General features: G+C 33.3%; 1 protein-coding gene across 2 annotated transcripts in view; it reads right to left on the reverse strand.

Moving 5' to 3' along the window:
* LOC106465426 (phosphorylated adapter RNA export protein-like) overlaps nucleotides 1-6,426 on the reverse strand; it is a 38,321-nt gene extending 31,895 nt beyond the window's left edge. Inside the window, exon 1 of one of the 2 annotated variants that reach the window (XM_022393321.1) lies at nucleotides 6,340-6,426. The gene's annotated coding sequence lies outside the window, so the exon portion shown is untranslated. Of the gene's footprint in view, nucleotides 1-5,983; nucleotides 6,072-6,339 lie in introns of those variants that run through there. The other variant, XM_013925652.2, reaches the window with a different exon arrangement.
* Nucleotides 6,427-7,524: the final 1,098 nt, after the last annotated feature.

The following is a 7,524-nucleotide window of genomic DNA, read 5'->3' on the forward strand; positions in this document are numbered from 1 at the left end:
TGGGCACAATGTGACCAGCAGAAGCTTTAAAATGGTATTCTTGTCCAGAGATGGGAAACTACAGATGGGAAAGTGACAACTTGGCAAACAGTTATACCGAGAAAGTTATGGGAAGCTGTGCTGCATCAATCCCATGATAATTTAACAGGAGGACATCTCAGAATCAAGAAGACATTGAGTCATCTACGACAAAGATTTTACTGGATAGGTATGAGGCGAGATGTAGAAGAATGGTGCAGGACATGAAGTACATGTAGTGCTAAAAGGGAACCTAAGTGTAAGGGATGCCCACCTTATGAAGAGTTGCCTGAGAATGAAAGTGTTATCTGAAAGGATGGAAGATATTCATCATCAAGTGCATTCAAACTTGAAAACGTCTGCTGATTCCATGAAGCTATTTTATGATAAGAGATCTACTGAAATCAGCTTTGTACCAGGAGACAAGGCCCAGCATGGCCAGGTGGTTAAGGCGCTCGACTCGCAATCTGAGGGTCACGGGTTCGAATCCCCGTCACACCGAACATGCTCGTCCTTTCAAAGAGGGAAGGCTGTCAAGTGGGTTGAATCCTTGACGTAAGAAACAGCTTTAGAAACGATGGCAGATCTTGCTCTGCCATCGGCTCAACGGTCCGCAAAGACTATGAGAAATAAAAAAGAAAAACCAGGAGACAAGTTGTGGTTGTATAATCCCAGGAAGACCAAAGGGAAGTCTCCTAAGTTGTCTTCTCTATGGGAAGGTCCATATGACATAGTGGATCGTCTCTCAGACGTGATTTTCCAAATAAAATGTGGTCGGCGAGGTAAGCCAACGGTGGCACATACCAACAGGCTTTGGCATTATCATGGTCCAGAACATTTCAGTTGGAACGAAGTGAACAATGGAACAAATGATGCTGCTGAAGACATGTCACCTGAAAAAGCCACTGTCGAAGAAGAAACTCTACCCGGTTTTGAGAAGGGATACAGTGAAGCCCTTAATAAAGTTACTACCACTGATGTGACTGTTACCGACAATAGGACATTTCTTGATGGAGCAGATGTACCCCATGTGAAGCAGAAGCCAACGAGACGGAGACCAGTAAGAAAGAAGATACGTCCTGTAAAATTAAGAGACTTTGTTGAATTTTAATTTTGTGTTTGTAAATTCTGTACATTTAATTAAGTTATTGTTGATTATCTATTAGTTTAATGTAAGTGGCTATTGTTCGGGATGAACAATACTAAGGAAGGGGCAGTGTTACGACAGCAGAAGTCACGCAACACTGGGAGCACGTGAGCTGGAGTTTCTAGAAGGATCATGACTTAGCGGGCAACCTCACGAATGTTCCTGCGTTTGCTAGATACTCTCTTTTTTTAGTATATAAGCCGGAGACAGATTGAATGGACATAATCGAGTCAAGCAAGCAGTAGGCACCGTAAGTAAAGTGTGAATTATAGTGTGTTTATACAAGTAGTTAAGTTTAAAGTGACTGTGGAAATTAAATGTATTACAAAGTTTGTATCCAGAAAAAATAAAAATAGTTTCAATTAAGAAAGGACTTGTATTGCTAAAGTTTCTCAGAAAGAATTTTTATGGGAAATTATCAACCAAGCAGATACGTAACAGTTAGTATAGGGGAATACTGATCTATGAAAAGGAGAAAATATTAGAAATCAAAGAAGCAAAATAGGACACAGATGAGTTAAGAGTAAGGGTTTCTTTGACAAAGGGTGAAAAGGAGAGTGCTGGGATTATATGGGTGTACAGTAGTAAAAAAGTTAGGGCTACAGAGAAAGGTTCATTTTGTAAAATTTAGAAGAATAACTTATTTCAGCCAATGTTTCACCCTTCCAGCTTCCTCAGGACTAGTAGTATAAGAACTAGTACAGTACTAATACAGTTGTTGTACTGCTAGCCCTGAAGAATCCATGAGTGAAATATTAGTAAAATAAAATTTTATCACCATCTGAAGAGTAAAGGTCATTTTTTCTCTGACTTTATTGACAAAATGTCTAAATTCCTCCAATATACGCCACAAATTCTAAAAAACAGAGAAAGATTCAGTTAGCATAGAGGTACCAGTCTCAACTAGACTTGAACCTTTAACTACTTGCAGTTAGCTTAGTACTCATTCATTAAGCATAAGATAAAGACCATTATAGAGAATTTTTACAGTTTACTTCTTAGTATCAAGAATTGTCCTCTATTTTAGTGCATATAGGAGCAAATAATACTGGAAATTATAAATCAAACGAGTTGCTGAAAAAGTATTAAGAACCCATTCAGGTGTTTAAGAATAGAAATACATGTATGGCTCTTTAGACATTGTTCCTTCAAACTAGTCATGGGAATGAATTACCTAACAGGATTCAAAGTTTAAATGAAAGATATGTTTAGAGCAACAAGCAGGTTTGTTGGACCTGTGGGATAATTTTAAGGGTAACAGTGAATTATATGCTAGGGATGGATTCTGCCAAAACAGGCTAAAGTAGCAGAATATTCAGGAGAAGCTCTAGAGAAATTCATTAAAATCAGTTTATACTAAACTGGCATAGTGGTGAAGGAAATTGGAAATTAAGTGATATAATAGCTAGGTTAACAGGGAGACCTGAAAAACATCTATAACGAGTTAAATAACATTTTTAAAGGTAAGCCTGTCAGATTTAAAGATAAGCTTTGTTGTTCTTGTTCTAATGTTAGGTACAGTAGGATGAGACCAGGGTTCCAGTTGAAATGGAAGCCTATGATATAATAAGAATTACTAAAACTAGAAATAGATAGTTGATGAACAGCACCATGTAACAATTTAATAATAAAGAAATGAAATAGGGTATTAAAGATGTGTTTAAGCGAAACAAGTTACAGTAAGGGGTTTCAAGGTTACAAGTTTTTATTTTGCAAATCTTATAAGTAAGGTTGTAAAGAATAGTAGATTTTGACATTTGAAGGTTTGGAACATATTACCAAACAAAGGTTTGAACCATTGATAGTACTAATTTGCACAACTTACTGATGACATCACAATAACTACTAGTTTGTATTTGACTGAAAACACTTTCATTATGCTGGTGATCTACAAAATTAAATAAAATTTTCACATGTAATTTAAAAATACATTGTACAGAACTGTAACTATGTTTATATTTTGAATAAAAGTGTATTTGATGCTACATGCAATACTCATATAGGTAAATAGAGCAGGCACTGCAATAGCACCCTACTACAATTAATTAAAATAAATACAGCTCATCGAAGCAAAACAAATCTTTACTTAACAGTTACCATTCTAAGTAGGATAACAGTTAGTCCTTTTAACATAAAATTGTTGATTCATTAAACATATCAAATAAATAAACAACACACCAAAACAGAGTAACATTACCAGTTCGATTATAAAATGAATATGACCTTTAATTCTAACAAAATGTTACACGAAAGTACTATCATCATTCACATTTTTTTAAACAACACTTGATTAAACACATACCTTCCATAGGGGAGGAGGAGTGTACAGTTATATCAGTGCTTCTTTTTCAATATGAAAATTATTAGTGTTAGCATATATTTCATTTTTATTTTACCACACTTCTCTTACATCTTAGGTATTAGACATTCAGTACATTTTATTGAAGCAACACAGCCACTAAACATAGCCCTGTGCTCCACCATAAGGGTCTTCTTCAATGCATAGAAAAAGCTGTTAAGTATGTCTTGATAAATAAATAAATAAAACAACTTAAAGCTTACTGTACAGTGTTTAAGGCACACATGACAACAGCCATACTTATCTTCCTTTTTCAGTGTTCCCTATCTAGCCAGAGATAGCCATAAGTAACAGCAATCCTGTTCATTTAAATAGGTTGACTTAACAGTATTACTTATTGTTCGAATGTTATTAGTCCATGTATGGTAGTTTTTGACAAATACAATTAAATAAGCTATTCAGCAATATATATTTCTTTCACCAAGTAAAGAATAATGAATATTAACTTGCTATAACCCTTTTTGTTTAAGTAGTATTACCCTAAGCACACTGGTTATTTTTGTAGCTTGTAATAAGTAAACAATATATTAAGACTACACTATTATTTAGACATACAAGGTAAACATAAACAACAGGCATCAATGTGGTTAGTTATGTATCCATCATTAACTGGGTCACACCCTCACACTGTAGAAAAAATGTGGAAAAATGTTACAAGATATATTGTAAAAATTTAAAAACACATCTATAACAAAAACTTCTTTTATTAGCTATGTTTCAGGCACATTTGTCATGCACAAGAAGAACACGTGCATATCGTAATGTATTCCATCATACCAATAAAAGAAGTTTTTATTTTGATTATTTTTGTGAGTCATGGCACAAGTCATTTAAGTTGAACCTCCTTAAATGAATCAAAAATAATAACACGGAGTCATAATGAAATATTTTTATGAAACATGACAATAATTGACTAGTCATAATTTGAATTAATCAATTATTTTACCTGACAGTAATCAATGTAATTGATGCTCATACGTAATTGATTATAGCTAGTAATTGAGTTTATCATCTAGCTTTAATAATTATCAGTTTTACTGTTTTAACTTATTGTTTAAGGTCATATCAATGACCGGATACATTGTTAGGCACTGGCACATGGAACCTGTGCCCCAATTCTATTTGACAGTGCCTTGAATCCCCAGTTTGTATTTTGAAAAATCAGAATAGAAAACCATGATCAGAATCATACTGAAATATAAATATTTCCATGCCTATTGGCCCGAGTCAAAATCTTTTAAGTACCTAGATGCCCCTGTCAATGACACAGATTAAAGAATGGTTAATAAATTACTTAAATTTGCTTATGATAATAAGGTTTTGGGTGTTTCTGGCTGTAAGGTTGCTGCTACTGCTTTACAAAAGGATTTACACGATTTGGCAAGCTGGAGAAATAAATGCCAGTTTTTAATTATAATGACTGCAATGCATGCGAGTAATAATTTAACTTAAATGTATTATTTTGATAGGAATAACCTTAACAGTGTTATGGAAGAAAAGGATATTGTTGTTCTGGTTGATCAGTCTTTTACACCATCAACAAAATGTACTATTGTTGGTTGTAGCATAAATTGGATTTAAGGCTGTATCTAAAAAAAAATACGAATATATATATATATATATATGTGTACATGAAAATGCTATAATTTCATTGTATAAGTTACTGGTTAGGCCTCATTTGGAGTATTGTGTTCAGTCTTAAGCTCCTTACCTTAAGAAAGACATCAAATTTTTGAAAAGGGTGCAGAGGAGTACTAGAATAATATTGATAATGATAACTGAGATTAAAACTTCAAAGAAAAGGTTGTCATGTGAGCAGATTAAGATCTTTGATATTGTTTTTCTTGAAAAAGTAGTAGTTCACTAGTTCTAGTTGAGGGGATTTGTTTGAGGTGTTTAATACTGTTAAAAGAAATGATAGTATTGATATAAACTTTTTCACGGTAGGAGTTATCTTCAACTAAGATAGTTTTATTTTTCTTATACTGAGAGGATTGTTGGCCTTTAGTCTTTAGAATGGGTTACCTTAATCAGTTAATGTGTGTTGGGTGCAGAAAATTTACGTGAGTTTGACTTAATAAGTTAATTCTAGTTTTAATTTAACTGAAGACTTAGTTGGTAAGTATTTAAATTATGAGGACTAGCTTTGAGTTTATTTATTTATTATAGTTTAACTAAATTAAAGTCACTCCAGCAGGCTTCATCTTAATAAATTGAAAAGCCTAAGACTTCAACTCTGTACAAATTACAAGTTCGATACAAGACTACAACTTACTGTAACAGTATAAAGTGTTAGTGTTACACAAATTACAGTGTTAGTGTTAGTATAGCTTTAACTTTTAAGTTTAACTTTAAGCCTAAATAAATTAATTTTCTTGAAATGCGCAAAAAAATTCTGATCTACTTTTAAAATTACCGTACTAGTAATTGTCTGAGATTAAATTATTTACATCACCTACCTTTAGTATACTATAATTATAAAATAATAAGCACACAACACTGAGTTAACTCAAAACCTCGCGGTGATTTCAAAGCGGGAACTCAGAAGAAACCAAAGGGGCAGGTAAAGGGTAATCAAATAAATAAATAAATAAAAGGTGGAAAGTTATAATTATTATCATATTTGGCATATTAGAAGAATTACACAAATTAAAAATCATAACGTGGAAAAATATATATGTGATAATTAAATTTATACCGAAATATGTAGGATGAAATTGATTAAAACTAAAACACGAAAAACCTTAGCGTTTTCAACAGGAAGCGTTAGGTTCTATGATTTTTTTTTGCTATTATGAAGTTAAATTATACTCACTATTTCAAGTTCAGTATTTATTAAACACGCGGTCTGCTGACCTCATGATACACAATAAAGTTCAATAACGATCATACGCATAATTTTTTGTAAACGTATAAGTCCAAATACCAGCTAGTCTTTCACACTCTAGAATTTTCCTCTATAGTTAGAAAATACCCCTTTTTACCAACACATCATTACAGGTATTAATTCAGAAAATTTGAGTATATTTCTAACATCTTCCGACTTATCTGCTAGATGTACATGGTGTATACATGCTGTTCAATACCACATTTGTTAATTTACTGGCATAAGTTGGGTTATTGTTGTTTTATTTTTTTAGGGAATGGTCATTATAATTTCATTACCTCCTTGGAACTCTAAATGTTTATTGCATAGGTACTCGGAATAGGGATAAAAATGCAAATTAACTTTAAACGGAAGAGATTTTGCCATCACTAAATGCGCCAAATCCCATTATATTTCGGTTTAGTTTGTTTCGGAAATTCGTGCAAAGCTACAAAACGGCTATGGTTAACCATCACTAAATGCGCCAAATCCCATTATATTTCGGTTTAGTTTGTTTCGGAAATTCGTGCAAAGCTACAAAACGGCTATGGTTAACCATCCCTAACTTTTAACTGATAGGCTAAAGAGAAAGTAGCCAGTCAACATCACCCACTGCCAACTCTTAGATTAGTCTTCTTTGTTGAACTAATGGGATTTGACTGTAGCTCAGCCTCTTAAAACACACCCACGACCCTATACTGTGGAATGAGTTTGGAGGCAACGGTGACGAACCATTAATCCTAGGATTCACAATCCGATCACGCTAAGCATTAAACCATGGTCAGTCCCAATAAATATGGAATGTTTTCACTTGGTTGGCCGGCTTCTAATTTAATTTTGCTGTAAAAAAATGCGTTTTAGGATAAAATAACACCACAAGTGTAACGAGAGCCATACTTTCTATCATAAAAATTATAACAAATATAATAAATTATATTACTTTAAAAAGATGTGAAAACTGAAACTGCTTGAACAAACTTAATATTAACTGCCAAAACCCACAAAAAAATGGAAAGACTTGAAGCATAACCAGACGTTTATATTACAAATTTATAGACATTATTATCTAAGAATAGTATTACCATATTGGTACGTCTCCGTTTGCTACTTAACTTTCCGTAACTTCGTTCCGAT

Source organism: Limulus polyphemus, unplaced genomic scaffold (assembly GCF_000517525.1).
Source record: "Limulus polyphemus unplaced genomic scaffold, Limulus_polyphemus-2.1.2 Scaffold1940, whole genome shotgun sequence".
Taxonomy (NCBI): Eukaryota; Metazoa; Arthropoda; class Merostomata; order Xiphosura; family Limulidae; genus Limulus; species Limulus polyphemus.